Source organism: Aegilops tauschii, chromosome 7 (assembly GCF_002575655.3).
Source record: "Aegilops tauschii subsp. strangulata cultivar AL8/78 chromosome 7, Aet v6.0, whole genome shotgun sequence".
Lineage (NCBI taxonomy): Eukaryota > Viridiplantae > Streptophyta > Magnoliopsida > Poales > Poaceae > Aegilops > Aegilops tauschii.
The window spans coordinates 206,882,626-206,897,541 of NC_053041.3; the positions used below are offsets into that span (position 1 = coordinate 206,882,626).

At 45.2% G+C, this 14,916-nt stretch overlaps 1 long non-coding RNA gene across 1 annotated transcript; it reads right to left on the reverse strand.

The window, feature by feature from the left end:
• Positions 1-327: 327 nt before the first annotated feature.
• On the reverse strand, positions 328-1,802 carry LOC109777529 (uncharacterized). Its single transcript, XR_012190310.1, has 2 exons — positions 1,420-1,802; positions 328-895 (listed from the first exon to the last, which is right to left on the reverse strand). It is a non-coding gene; the product is annotated as an uncharacterized lncRNA (long non-coding RNA).
• Positions 1,803-14,916: the final 13,114 nt, after the last annotated feature.

The following is a 14,916-nucleotide window of genomic DNA, read 5'->3' on the forward strand; positions in this document are numbered from 1 at the left end:
TAGAGGTAGTAACTTGGAGGTTTTCATTTATTGTTTTGTAGGATCTATACTAGTACTTCAACTTTGTGATCCATATGTGGCATGTATCAGTATAAAATTTTGTTTGTTAGTACCCATAGATAAATACAAGAACACAAATTCGAACCGATCCATAATAAATAATAGTGCCAATATAATATAATTAAAATATACTCCCTCCGTTCTTAAATGTAAGTCTTTTTAGAGGTTCCACTACAAACTACATACGGATGTATATAGACATATTTTAGAGTGTAGATTCACTTATTTTGCTTCGTATGTAGTCCATAGTGGAATCTCTACAAAGACTTATATTTAGGAACGGAGGGAATATAAAACATATTTAGCAATACATGGATCAAGTCTCGAATATAATCTATCATCGCCCAAACTTTTTCCATATATGCTCAATCAAGTCATTTTTTAGAGCCTTATGCTTGGAACGATCACGAATTCTAGCATCTCTTTCAAGTACCTCGGCAAATATTGGCATGTCACCCTGAGTAAATACCGATGGGAAAACAATTGACGAGCCTGCTTCCTCATTCAAATCAAGCATATTCCCCGCCTCTTCTTTTCATCCTCGACTATCATGTTGTGTAGAATGATGCAGGCTATATGATGGAGATCGCCCCGGTCATATAAACGTGCCGGGCGCCGTAAAATAGACCATCGTGCCCGGAGCACACCAAATGCACATTCCACATCCTTCCTTGCACCTTCTTGATGTTTAGCAAACAACCTCTGTTTTTCTGTTTAACCCATCGGTATTGACTTCACGAATGCTGCATTGGCGGAGGTCGAAAATTATAATTATGCATTGGAGGCAATTGTCCAAAACTTAGCAAGCCTTCAGGTGCAGGTGTACATTGGCCTCCTGTTACGAATATCAGAAGTCATGAGCATAGTACAGTAGCAATGAAATTTTGTACAACACCTCATCTCTCTAACAGAAGTATTATAAATATTAAATTATCAAGCGCACTGGACAAGTTCATGAGGCATGCAATTGGATTTGGTCAGAAACATACTTAAAACAAGATATTTTTAGGCTACTGTAAGAGATAGGCTTAACACAGGACACATCTATTTTGATGACCTGAAGTATTTGGACTGTTCGAAATGATTGTATTTGGTCAGGTACACCTACACACGCTGATTCAGACTTAGAAATTCAGACTTAGATGTGAGTAAAGACCTGGCAGTACAGAAATTCCCTGAAGACCTACACACGCTGAATCAAGTATTCTAGACGTTGAACACAGAAATTACCTAATGCTACAAATTCGAGCTAAAGAAACTGCAATTGGCGAAGATTGAATTAAAAGCAGAAATTTATAGCATGTAGGGTCTGCAGTAGAGGATTCCATGAGGGGGGGGGGGGGGGGGGGGGGGGGGTACAGGTACGATGGTGTCGAGGGGCTGGCGGACGAGCTCGTCGGAGCGTCGGGGTAGAAGAGTTGTTGTGGCCAGCGGCTGGCGCACGAGCTTGCTGGGGCGCCGGGGACGTGCTGCTGCGGCGGCGAGGTCGCCGCTGAACGAACTGGCGCCGCCTCCCTACGGGCACCAGACTTGGCCACGATTCGGGTGGCTTCGCACCGCCGGCCAGAGCCGCCGCCGGCCGGCGAGACGGAGAGCGGGGCGAGGGAGATGGAGGCGGCAGCGAGGGAGAGGATGGAGGCGGCAGGGAAGGAGAGGATGGAGCGGTAGGGAAAGCTGTTTTTTCTTTTTCTTTGCGATGGGGACGCCGCAGCGGATCGGTTTGCGATAAAAAATTGTTGTACGAAGCGCGAAGTTACAGCTATGTTACTGCTATACTCTGTCCTCGTTATGTATGTGTTGGGGAATATAGTAATAATTCAAAATTTTCCTATGTGTCATCAAAATCAATCTAGGAGATGCTAGCAACAAAAGAGAGGGAGTGTATCTTCATACCCTTGAAGATCGTTAAGAGGAAGCGTTACAAGAACGCGGTTGATGGAGTCGTACTCGCGGCGATTTAAATCGCGGAAGATCCGATCTAGCTCCGAACGGACGGCGCCTCCGCGTTCAACACACGTACATCCCGGGGACGTCTCCTCCTTCTTGATCCAGCAAGGGAAGAGGAGAAGTTGAGGGAGAGCTCTGATAGCATGACGGCGTGGTGGTGGAGCTTGCGGTTCTCCTGCAGGGCTTCGCCAAGCACTACGGAGGAGGAGGAGTAGTAGGAGGAGGGAGGGGATGCGCCAAGGAAGGGGTACTGCAGCCCCCCCCACCCCCCCCCCACTATTTATAGGGGAAGGGGAGAGGGGCCGCACCCCTTAGATCCATCTAGATGGGGGGCGGCGGCCAGGAGGGGGAAACTTGCCCCCCCAAGCAGGTGGGAGGCGCCCCCTCCCCTAGGGTTTCCAACCCTAGGTGCCTTGGGCCCTTGGGGGGCGCACCGGCCCACTAGGGGGCTGGTTCCCACCAATATTCAGCCCATTAAGTCCCCCGGGGTAGTTGGCCCCACCCGGTGGACCCCCGGACACCTTTCGGTGGTCCCGGTACAATACCAATAACCCCAAAACCATTCCGGCGACTGAAACTGGACTTCTCATATATAAATCTTTACCTCCGGACCATTTTAGAACTCCTCGTGACGTCCGGGATCTCATCCGGGACTCCGAACAACCTTCGGTAACCACATACAATTTCCCATAACAACTCTAGCGTCACCGAACCTTAAGTGTGTAGACCCTACGGGTTTGGGAACCATACAGACATGACCGAGTCATCTCTTCGGCCAATAACCAATAGTGGATCTGGATACCCATATTGGCTCCCACATGTTCCACGATGATCTCATCGGATGAACCACGATGTCGGGTGTTCAATCAATCCCGTACTCAATCCCCTTAATTTGTCCATCGGTATGTTAATTGCCCGAGATTCGATCGTCGGTATCCCCATACCTCGTTCAATCTCGTTACCGGCAAGTCTCTTTACTTGTTCCGTAACGCATGATCCCGTGGCTAACTCCTTAGTCACATTGAGCTCATTATGATGATGCATTACCGAGTGGACCCAGAGATACCTCTCCGTCATACGGAGTGACAAATCCCAGTCTCGATTCGTGCCAACCCAACAGACACTTTCGGAGGTACCTGTAGTGCACCTTTATAACCACACAGTTACGTTGTGATGTTTCTACACCCAAAGCACTCCTACGGTATCCGGGAGTTGCACAATCTCATGGTCTAAGGAAATGATACTTGACATTAGAAAAGCTCTAGCAAGCGAACTACACGATCTTGTGCTATGCTTAGGACTGGGTCATGTCCATCACATCATTCTCCTAATGATGTGATCCCGTTATCAACGACATCCAATGTCCATGGTCAGGAAACCATAACCATCTATTGATCAACGAGCTAGTCAACTAGAGGCTTACTAGGGACATGTTGTGGTCTATGTATTCACACATGTATTACGGTTTCCGGTTAATACAATTATACCATGAACAATAGACAATTATCATGAATAAGGAAATATAATAATAACCATTTTATTAGTGCCTCTAGGGCATATTTCCAACAGTATCCCACTTGCACTAGAGTCAATAATCTAGTTCACATCGCCATGTGATTAACACTCATAGTTCACATCGCCATGTGACTAACACCCAAAGAGTTTACTAGAGTCAATGATCTAGTTCACATCGCCATGTGATTAACATCCAAAAGTTTACTAGAGTCAATAATCTAGTTCACATCACCATGTGATTAACACTCAATGAGTTCTAGGGTTTGATCATGTCATGCTTACGAGAGAGGTTTTAGTCAACGGGTCTGCAACATTCAGATCCGTGTGTTCTCTATTTCATATTGTAGATGTTGCTACTATGCTCCACTTGGAGCTATTCCAAATGGTTGCTCCACTATACGTATCTGGTTTGCTACTCAGAGTCATCCGGATAGGTGTTAAAGCTTGCATCGACGTAACCCTTTACGCCGAACTCTTCATCACCTCCATAATCGAGAAACATTTCCTTATTACCAAGGACAATTTTGACTGTTGTCCAATGATCCACTCCTGGATCACTCTTATACCCCCTTGCCAGACACGTGGCAAGGCACATCGCGGTACACAGCATGGCGTATCATATAGAGCCTATGGCTAAGGCATAGGGGAAGACTTTCGTCCTTTCTCTTTCTTCTGTCGTGGTCGAGCTTCAAGTCTTAACTTCACACCTTACAACTCAGGAAAGAACTCCTTCTTTGACTGATCCATCTTCAACTCCTTCAAGATCATGTCAGGGTATGTGCTCTATGAAAGTCTTATCAGGCGTCTTGATCTATCTCTATAGTGTTGGAGAACGTAGTAATTTCAAAAAAATTCCTACGCACACGCAAGATCATGGTGATGCATAGCAACGAGAGGGGAGAGTGTTGTCCACGTACCCTCGTAGACCGACAGCGGAAGCGTTATCACAACACGGTTGATGTAGTCGTACGTCTTCACGATCCGACCGATCAAGTACCGAACGCACGGCACCTCCGAGTTCAGCACACGTTCAGCTCGATGACGTCCCTCGAACTCCGATCCAGCCGAGTGTTGAGGGAGAGTTTCGTCAGCACGACAGCGTGGTGACGATGATGATGTTCCACCGACGCAGGGCTTCACCTATGCTTCGCAACGGTATTATCGAGGTGTAATATGGTGGAGGGGGGCACCGCACACGGCTAAAATATCGTATATCAAGTGTGTCTAGAGGTGCCCCCTGCCCCCGTATATAAAGGAGCAAGGGGGAGGCCGGCTGCCTTTGGGCGCGCCAAGGAGAGGGGGGAGTCCTCCTCCTAGTAGGAGTAGGACTCCCCTTTCCTAGTCCAACTAGGAAGAGAGGGGGGGAAGGAAAGAGAGGGAGAGGGAGAGGGAAAGAGGGGCTGCGCCCCCCTCCCCTAGTCCAATTCGGACTCCTCATGGGAGGGGGCGCGCCACCTCCTGGCTGCTGCCCTCTCTCTCCCCTCAAGGCCCACTAAGGCCCAATACTTCCCCGGGGGGTTCCGGTAACCCCTCAGGCACTCCGGTTTTATCCGAAACTTCTCCGGAACACTTCCGGTGTCCGAATATAGTCGTCCAATATATCAATCTTTATGTCTCGACCATTTCGAGACTCCTCGTCATGTCCGTGATCACATCCGGGACTCCGAACAACCTTTGGTACATCAAAACATATAAACTCATAATATAACTGTCATCGTAACTTTAAGCGTGCGGACCCTACGGGTTTGAGAACTATGTAGACATGACCGAGACACCTCTCCGGTCAATAACCAATAGCGGAACCTGGATGCTCATATTGGTTCCCACATATTCTACGAAGATCTTTATCGGTCAGACCGCATAACAACATACGTTGTTCCCTTTGTCATCGGTATGTTACTTGCCCGAGATTCGATCGTCGGTATCTCGATACCTAGTTCAATCTCGTTACCGGCAAGTCTCTTTACTCGTTCCGTAATACATCATCCCGCAACTAACTCATTAGTCACAATGCTTGCAAGGCTTATAGTGATGTGCATTACTGAGTGGGCCCAGAGATACCTCTCCGACAATCGGAGTGACAAATCCTAATCTCGAAATACGCCAACCCAACAAGTACCTTTGGAGACACCTGTAGAGCACCTTTATAATCACCCATTTACGTTGTGACGTTTGGTAGCACACAAAGTGTTCCTCCGGTAAACGGGAGTTGCATAATCTCATAGTCATAGGAACATGTATAAGTCATGAAGAAAGCAATAGCAACATACTAAACGATCGGGTGCTAAGCTAACGGAATGGGTCAAGTCAATCACGTCATTCTCCTAATGAGGTGATCCCGTTAATCAAATGACAACTCATGTCTATGGCTAGGAAACATAACCATCTTTGATTAACGAGCTAGTCAAGTAGAGGCATACTAGTGACACACTATTTGTCTATGTATTCACACATGTATTATGTTTCCGGTTAATACAATTCTAGCATGAATAATAAACATGTATCATGATATAAGGAAATAAATAATACTTTATTATTGCCTCTAGGGCATATTTCCTTTATATAGATCTTGATACCCAACATGTAAGCAGTTTTACACAGGTCTTCCTTTGAAAAACTCCATTCAAACAACCCTTTATGCTTTCCAGAAATTCTACATCATTTCTGATCAACAATGTGTCATCCACATATACTTATCAAAATTTTGTAGTCCTCCCACTCACTTTCTTGCAAATACAAGTTTCTTGCAAACTTTGTATAAACCCAAATGCTTTGATCACCTCATCAAAGTGTATGTTCCAACTCCGAGATGGTTGCTCCAGTCCATAGAAGGATCGCTGGAGTTTGCATACCTTTTAGCATCCTTAGGATCGACAAAACCTTCTGGTTGTATCACATACAGCCTTTCCTCAAGGAAACCGTCAAGGAAACTTTGTTTTGACATCCATCTGCCAGATTTCGTAAATGAAAATGCAGCAACTGCCAACATAATTCTAACAGACTTTAGCATCACTATGATTGAGAAAGTCTCATCACAGTAAAATCCTTGAACTTGTCGGAAACTTCTTTCAGACAAGTCGAGCTTCATAAATGGTGACATTACCATCAGCGTATGTCTTCTTCTAAAAGATCCATTTATTCTCAATGGCTTGCCGATCATCGGGCAAGTCCACCAAAGTCCATACTTTGTTCTCATACATGGATCCTATCTCGGATTTCATGGCTTCCAGCCATTTGTTGGAATCCGGGCCCACCATCGCTTCTCCATAGCTCATAGGTTCATCGTTGTCCAACAACATGACCTTTAAGACAGGGTTACCACTCAAAAGTTGTACACACCCTTGTCGACCTACGAGGTTTGATAGTAACTTGATCTGAAGCTCCATGATCATCATCATTATCTTTCTCTTCAACTGAGGTAGGTGCCACAGAAACATCTTTTTGTGCTGCGCTACTCTCTGGTTGAAGTAAAGGTTCAACAACCTTATCAAGTTCTATTTTCCTCCCACTCAATTCTTTTGAGAGAAACTCTTTCTCGAGAAAGGACCTGTTCCTAGCGACAAACACTTTGCCCTCAGATCTGAGATAGAAGGTATACCCAATCGTCTTGTTTGGGTATTCTATGAAGACACAATTTTCCGCTTTGGGTTTGAGCTTTTCTGGCCGAAGCCTATTGACATAAGCATCGTAGCCCCAAACCTTAAGAAACAACAACTTAGGTTTCTTGCCAAACCATAGTTCATACGGTGTCGTCTCCACGGACTTAGATGGTGCCCTATTTAAAGTGAATGTAATTGTCTCTAATGCATAACCCCAAAATGATAGTGGTAGATCGGTAAGAGACATCATAGATCGCACCATATCCAATAGGGTGCGATTACGACGTTTGGACACACCATTACGCTATGGTGTTCCAGGTGGCATCAACTGTGAAACGATTCCACCTTATCTTTAGTGATTTCCAAACTCATAACTCAGATACTCTCCCCTTGATCAGATCGTAGGAAATTGATCGTCTTGTTATGATGATTCTCAACTTCACTCTGAAATTGCTTGAACTTTTCAAACGTTTCAGACTTATGCTTGATTAAGTAAATATACCCATATCTACTCAATTCATCAGTGAAGGTGAGAAAATAACGATATCCACTGCGTGCGTCAACACTCATCGGACCGCACACATCAGCATGTGTGATTTCCAACAAGTCACTTGTATGTTCCATTGTTCCAGAAAACGGGGTTTTAGTCATCTTGCCTATGAGGCATGGTCCGCATGTGTCAGGTGATTCAAAATCAAGTGACTCCAAAAGTCCATTAGCATGGAGGTTCTTCATGCGCTTTACACCAATATGACCTAAGCGGCAGTGCCACAAGAAAGTGGTACTATCATTATCAACCATACATCTTTTGGTATCAATGTTATGAACATGTGTATCACTACGACCGAGATTCAATAAACCATTCACATTGGGTGCATGACCATAGAAGGTATTATTCATGTAAACAGAATAACCATTATTCTCTGACTTAAATGAATAACTGTATTGCAATAAACATGATCTAATCATGTTCATGCTCAACGCAGACACCAATGCAAACAACATTTATCTGGGTTCAACACTTATCCCGAAGGTAGAGGGAGCGTGCGATGGTGATCATATCATCCTTGGAAACACTTCCAACACATATCGTCACCTCGCCCTTAGCTAGTCTCCGTTTATTCCGTAGCTTTTGTTTCGAGTTACCAATATTAGCAACTGAACTGGTATCTAATACCCATGTGCTACTAGGAGTACTAGTAAGGTACACATCAATAACACATATATCAAATATACTTTTGTTGAAGTTGCTAGCCTTCTTATTTACCAAGTATTTGAGGCAGTCCCGCTACTAGTGACCGTTCCCCTAATAGAAGCACTTCGTCTCGGGTTTGGGTTCTTGGGTTTCTTCACTGGAGCGGCAACTGGCTTGCCATTCATGAAGTTTCCCTTCTTGCCCTTGCCCTTCTTTGAAACCAGTGGTCTTGTTAACCATCAACACTTGATGCTCCTTCTTGATTTCTACCTTTACGGCCTTAAGCACGATGAACAGCTCAGGGATCATCTTCCCTTGCATGTTATAGTTCATCACGAAACTCTAGCAGCTTGGTGATAGTGACTGGAGAACTTTTGTCAATCACTCTCTTATCTGGAAGATTAACTCCCACTTGATTCAAATGATTGAAGTACCCAGACATTCTGAGCACATGCTCACTGGCTGAGCTATTCTCCTCCATATTATAGGCAAAGATCTTGTCAGAGGTCTCAAACCTCTCAACACGGGCATGAGCCTGAAATACCAATTTCAGCTCTTGGAACATCTCATATGTTCCATGGCATTCAAAACGCTTTTGGAGCCCCGACTCTAAGCCGTAAAGCATGGCGCACTAAACTATCAGGTAGTCATCAGAACATGTCTGCCAGATGTTCAGAACATCCACAGACAACGCCAGAGGGGTTGGCACACCGAGCGGTGCATCAAGGACAGAAGCCTTCTGTGTAGCAGTGAGGACAATCCTCAAACTACGACCCTAGTCCGCACAATTGCTTACAATATCTTTCAACTTAGTCTTTCTCTAGGAACGCATTAAAACAAGGAGCTAAAGCACGAGCTATTAATCCACAACATAATTTGCAAAGACAATTTAGACTAGGTTCATGATAATTAAGTTCATCTAATCAAATTATTTAATGAACTCCCACTCAGATAGACATCCCTCTAGTCATCTAAGTGATACATGATCCGAATCGACTAGGCCATGTCCGATCATCACGTGAGACGGACTAGTCATCAACGGTGAACATATCCATGTTGATCGCATCTACTATACGACTCATGTTTGAACTTTCGGTCTCTTGTGTTCCGAGGCCATGTATGTACATGATGGGCTCGTCAAGTCAACCTAAGTGTTTCGCTTGTGTAAATTTGGCTTACACCCGTTGTATGCGAACGTTAGAATCTATCACACCCAATCATCATGTGGTGCTTCGAAACAATGAACCTTTGCAACGGAGCACAGTTAGGGGGGACACATTTCTTGAAATTTTTAGTGAGGGGTCATCTTAGTTTATGCTACCGTCGTTCTAAGAAAATAAGATGCAACCATGACAAACATCTCATGCAAATCATAAAGTGACATGATATGGCCAATATCATCTTGCGCCTTTGATCTCCATCTTCGAGGCGCGTCATGATCACCTTCGTCACCGGCATGACACCATGATCTCCATCATCGTGTCTTCATGAAGTTGTCTCGCCAACTATTACTTCTACTACTATGGCTAACGATTAGCAATAAAGTAAAGTAATTACATGGCGTTTTTCATTGACACGCAGGTCATACAATAAATTAAGACAACTCCTATGGCTCATGCCGGTTGTCATACTCATCGACATGCAAGTCGTGATTCCTATTACAAGAACATGATCAATCTCATACATCACACACACACACACACACACACACACACACACACACACATATATATATATAATACATCACATCCTTTTGGCCATATCACATCACATAGCATACCCTGCAAAAACAAGTTAGACGTCCTTTAATTGTTGTTGCATGTTTTACGTGGCTGCTATGGGTTTCTAGCAAGAACGTTTCTTACGTACGCAAAAGCCACAACGGTGATATGCCAATTTCTATTTACCCTTCATAAGGACCCTCTTCATTGAATCCGATCCGACTAAAGTGGGAGAGATAGACACCCGCTAGCCACCTTATGCATCAAGTGCATGTCAGTCGGTGGAACCTGTCTCACGTAAGAGTACGTGTAAGGTCGGTCCGGGCCGCTTCATCCCACAATGCCGCTGAATCAAGATAAGACTAGTAACGGTAAGCAAATTGAACAAATCATCGCTCACAACTACTTTGTGTTCTACTCGTGCATAGAATCTACGCATAGACCTAGCTCATGATGCCACTGATGGGGAACGTAGTAATAATTCAAAATTTTCCTACGTGTCACCAAGATCAATCTAGGAGATGCTAGCAATGAGAGAGAGGGAGTGCATCTTCATACCCTTGAAGATCGCTAAGCGGAAGCGTTACAAGAACGCGGTTGATGGAGTCGTACTCGCGACGATTCAAATCGCGGAAGAACCGATCTAGCACCAAACGGACGGCGCCTCCGTGTTCAACACACGTACAGCTCGGGGACGTCTCCTCCTTCTTGATCTAGCAAGGGGAGAGGAGAAGTTGAGGGAGAGCTCCGACAACACGACAACACCGGGTGGAGCTTGTGGTTCTCCTGCAGGGCTTCGCCAAGCACTACGGAGGAGGAGGTATAGGAGGAGGGAGGGGCTGCGCCAAGGAAGGGGTACTACAGACCTCCCACACCCCACTATTTATAGGGGAAGGGGAGAGGGGGCCGGCCCCCTTAGATACATCTAGATGGGGGGCGGCGACCAGGAGGGGGAAACTTGCCCCCCAAGCAGGTGGGAGGCGCCCCTCCCCTAGGGTTTCCAACCATAGGCACCTTGGGCCCTTGCGGGGGGCGCACCAGCCCACTAGGGGGATGTTTCCCACCCATATTAAGCCCATTAAGTCCCCCGAGGCAGGTGGCCCCACCCGGTGGACCCCCGGACACCTTTCGATGGTCCCGGTACAATACCGATAACCCCCGAAACCATTCCAGCGACTAAAACTGGACTTCCCATATATAAATCTTTACCTCCGGACCATTCCGGAACTCCTCGTGACGTCTGGGATCTCATCTAGGACTCCGAACAACCTTCGGTAACCACATACAATTTCCCATAACAACTCTAGCGTCACTGAACCTTAAGTGTGTAGACCCTACGGGTTTGGGAACCATACAGACATGACCGAGACATCTCTCCGGCCAATAACCAATAGCGGGATCTGGATACCCATATTGGCTCCCACATGTTCCATGATGATCTCATCGGATGAACCACGATGTTGGGGCTTCAATCAATCCTGTATTCAATCCCCTTTGTCCATCGGTATGTTACTTGCCCGAGATTCGATCGTCGGTATCCCCATACCTTGTTCAATCTCGTTACCGGCAAGTCTCTTTACTCATTCCGTAACGCATGATCCCGTGGCTAACTCCTTAGTCACATTGAGCTCATTATGATGATGCATTACCGAGTGGGCCTAGAGATACCTCTCCGTCATATGAAGTGACAAATCCCAGTCTCGATTCGTGCCAACCCAACAGACACTTTCGGAGATACCTGTAATGCACCTTTATAGCCACCCAGTTACGTTGTGACGTTTGATACACCCAAAGCACTCCTACGGTATCCGGGAGTTGCACAATCTCATGGTCTAAGGAAATGATACTTGACATTAGAAAAGCTCTAGCAAACGAACTACACGATCTTGTGCTATGCTTAGGATTGGGTCTTGTCCATCACATCATTCTCCTAATGATGTGATCCCGTTATCAACGACATCCAATGTCCATGGCCAGGAAACCATAACCATCTATTGATCAACGAGCTAGTCAACTAGAGGCTTACTAAGGACATGTTGTGGTCTATGTATTCACACATGTATTACGGTTTCTGGTTAATACAATTATAGCATGAACAATAGACAATTATCATGAACAAGGAAATATAATAATAACCATTTTATTATTGCCTCTAGGGCATATTTCCAACAGTATGCAAATATGCTGAGTTGGAGTCTAAGTTACTGCTGAAGTTACTCCCACTATGGCCAGTCTAAAATATGATCACCAGCAGCAATCAGTGTGGTACCAGAAAAGCATACCCTAATTAGGTTCTACACCTGTAATAATATAAGCCGGCAACATGGATGATGGATTAGTCTCTATCAAAAAAAATCTTATACGACTCGGATCGTATGTTCCCAATGGTTGGACCCTCTTCATTTGCTGACATGGGAAAATGAATCGCAAAGCATCAACCAGTTATCCCCTTCCGGCAAGCAAATCGCGGATGTCATGTTTCCTTCTTTAGCGCCCCATGCTCCTCCTCCGGTGCTCGCTCCTCATCGCCGTGACCGCAACTTGCATGCCCGCACTGTTGTGGAGGCACTGTAGCCCAGTCCCCATTGATCTCCCCCACCATTGACGACAATGCTCCTTGGCGCCCCGAGGGCTCGCGCATGGAGCCATCGTCGCTCCTTCCATGGCCACCACGTCGTCGCACCCGCTCTCGGCACCACTTGCTGCTTGATTGCGTCAGCGATGGCCAGCTACTAGTGGTTGGTGTTGTGCCCCGCTCCATAAATCTTCGCACGGGAGGATGAACTGGAGCAAATAAATGTACAAAATAAATATTTGTTAATGGGAACTACTGTAGGAGATAACTTGGTTGATTGCTTTGAGATTCGTTGCACCACATGTCGGCTGATCACTAGTAGGAATAGGGGCTTTTACCCCGGTTCATAAGGGCCTTTAGTCCCGGTTCTGGAACCGGGACTAAAGGGTCGTTAGTAATGCCCTAGCCCTTTAGTCTCGGTTCTTACACGAACCGGGACTAAAGGCCGTCCACGTGGCCGGTGCGGGGAGCCCAGGCAGGAGGGCCTTTGGTCCCGGTTGGTGCCACCAACCGGGACCAATAGGCATCCACGCATCAGCACCTGGCAGGAGCTGAGGTTTTGTTTTTTTTGAAAGGGGGTGGTTTAGGGGTTTTGGGGGGTTAATTTTGGTGTTTCATATATTGTGTTAGCTAGCTAATTAATAGAGAGAAGTGTCCTCTCTTATCTCCGTGCTTGGTCGACGCTACGTACTATATACGTATGGAGAGGAGTAGACACGCTAGCTAGTAATCAAATGAAGGAAACAGAAGATCGTCATGAACATATGCATACAGAGAGAAGTGATATCGACCACCTCTCCTTCTCCGAGATATTGGTCGAACAACAAGTTCTCGTATATCTATCCGACACTACCGGCTACATATATACAATAATTATCTCTTACAATACAATCTCCTAATTATATTGTAGGAACACAGGGTCCACATAGTATTCTCCGTTTTCAGTGATCACGTGGTCAAGGAAGAATGCCGCCAATTCCTCTTGAATTCCTCGCATACGATCTTCTGCTAGGAGTTCATCCCGCTTCCGAAACATCTAATTTGAAGAAGGGGGTCAATACATATATATATGAATAAATGAAACTCAACACAAATGATGGTAATAAAATAAAATTGTGAATATTATTGCTTATGCACTTCATATTGTTCTTCAGTGTAGCCCCGCTCACAGGTATGGTAGCGGATGGACTCGCAAACGTAGTATCCACAGTAATTATTCCCGGGTTCCTGCCACAACCACTTTACAAGAAATAGAGGTCAATCAAACTGATAAGCAAGCATGCTAAATGGTATTGATGAAACTACTGCTTGAATCACTAGGAGATGCGCGGAACATGCTACTATAGTACTTACTTTCGGGTGATTAAATTGCAGCTTCTTCGGCAGTCCCGGAGCTTTTGAGGTGAATTTTCTCCAAACCCTGCCAGACAAAGAAAACAATTACTTGATATCAGGAAATGAACAAAGTTGCTGATATGGTGGATAATGATCGATTTAACTTACTTCTGGAGCATTTGAGTCATGTTCGCATAGTCCTGGGGATCTTTTCATCTCGAGTCTAAGACGGTTACTACTCCCGGCTCAAGCTTAATCTCTAGGAGAATATAGTGGAAGCTGCGCATGCATGCATAAGTCATCAATTACATTACCATAACCTGGACTAATAAGGGAAACCGAATATGCACAAGACAGTAACACTCACTTGAAGTTGTAAGGAAAGAGTATTATATCTTTGTTTTGATTTAATACCAACGATTGTAGCAAGTTGGCCTCGGCTTCTTTGGGATGTTTTTCAACCGTATATGCATCTATGAGATTTGTGTTAATGAACCCAATATCACCGATTTGTCTTTTCTTCAATTCGGCGATCTTCAATCTGCATAATATAGTGAGGATAAGTATAAATACATGCAATGAAAGAGCTGACCTATATAGAGAGACTTAATGACAGAAGTAGTACTACTTACAGACAGTAGCAAGTGATCGTTGTTTTATCGAGGGCCTTTTGATTGTAAAACTGGAAGAAATCCTCAAATGGAACATTCAGCAGTTCAATTCCAACGAGGTCATGCTCCGGTTTAACTCTCAGCGTCAAAGTACTCATCCCATCAGACTCTCTGCAGGTTTTCATGTACCAATCATGTAGTCTTCGCATCATCGTGCTTAGAGATCTGACATCTTTGACGAGAGGCTTCCCGTAATGGTATTTGTGTTCGTCCACCTCCATGATTTCATAATGTACATCGTCGGGCAGGTAATCTCCAAGATTGCTATAACCGGGCACCATACTCGGATCATTAGCGA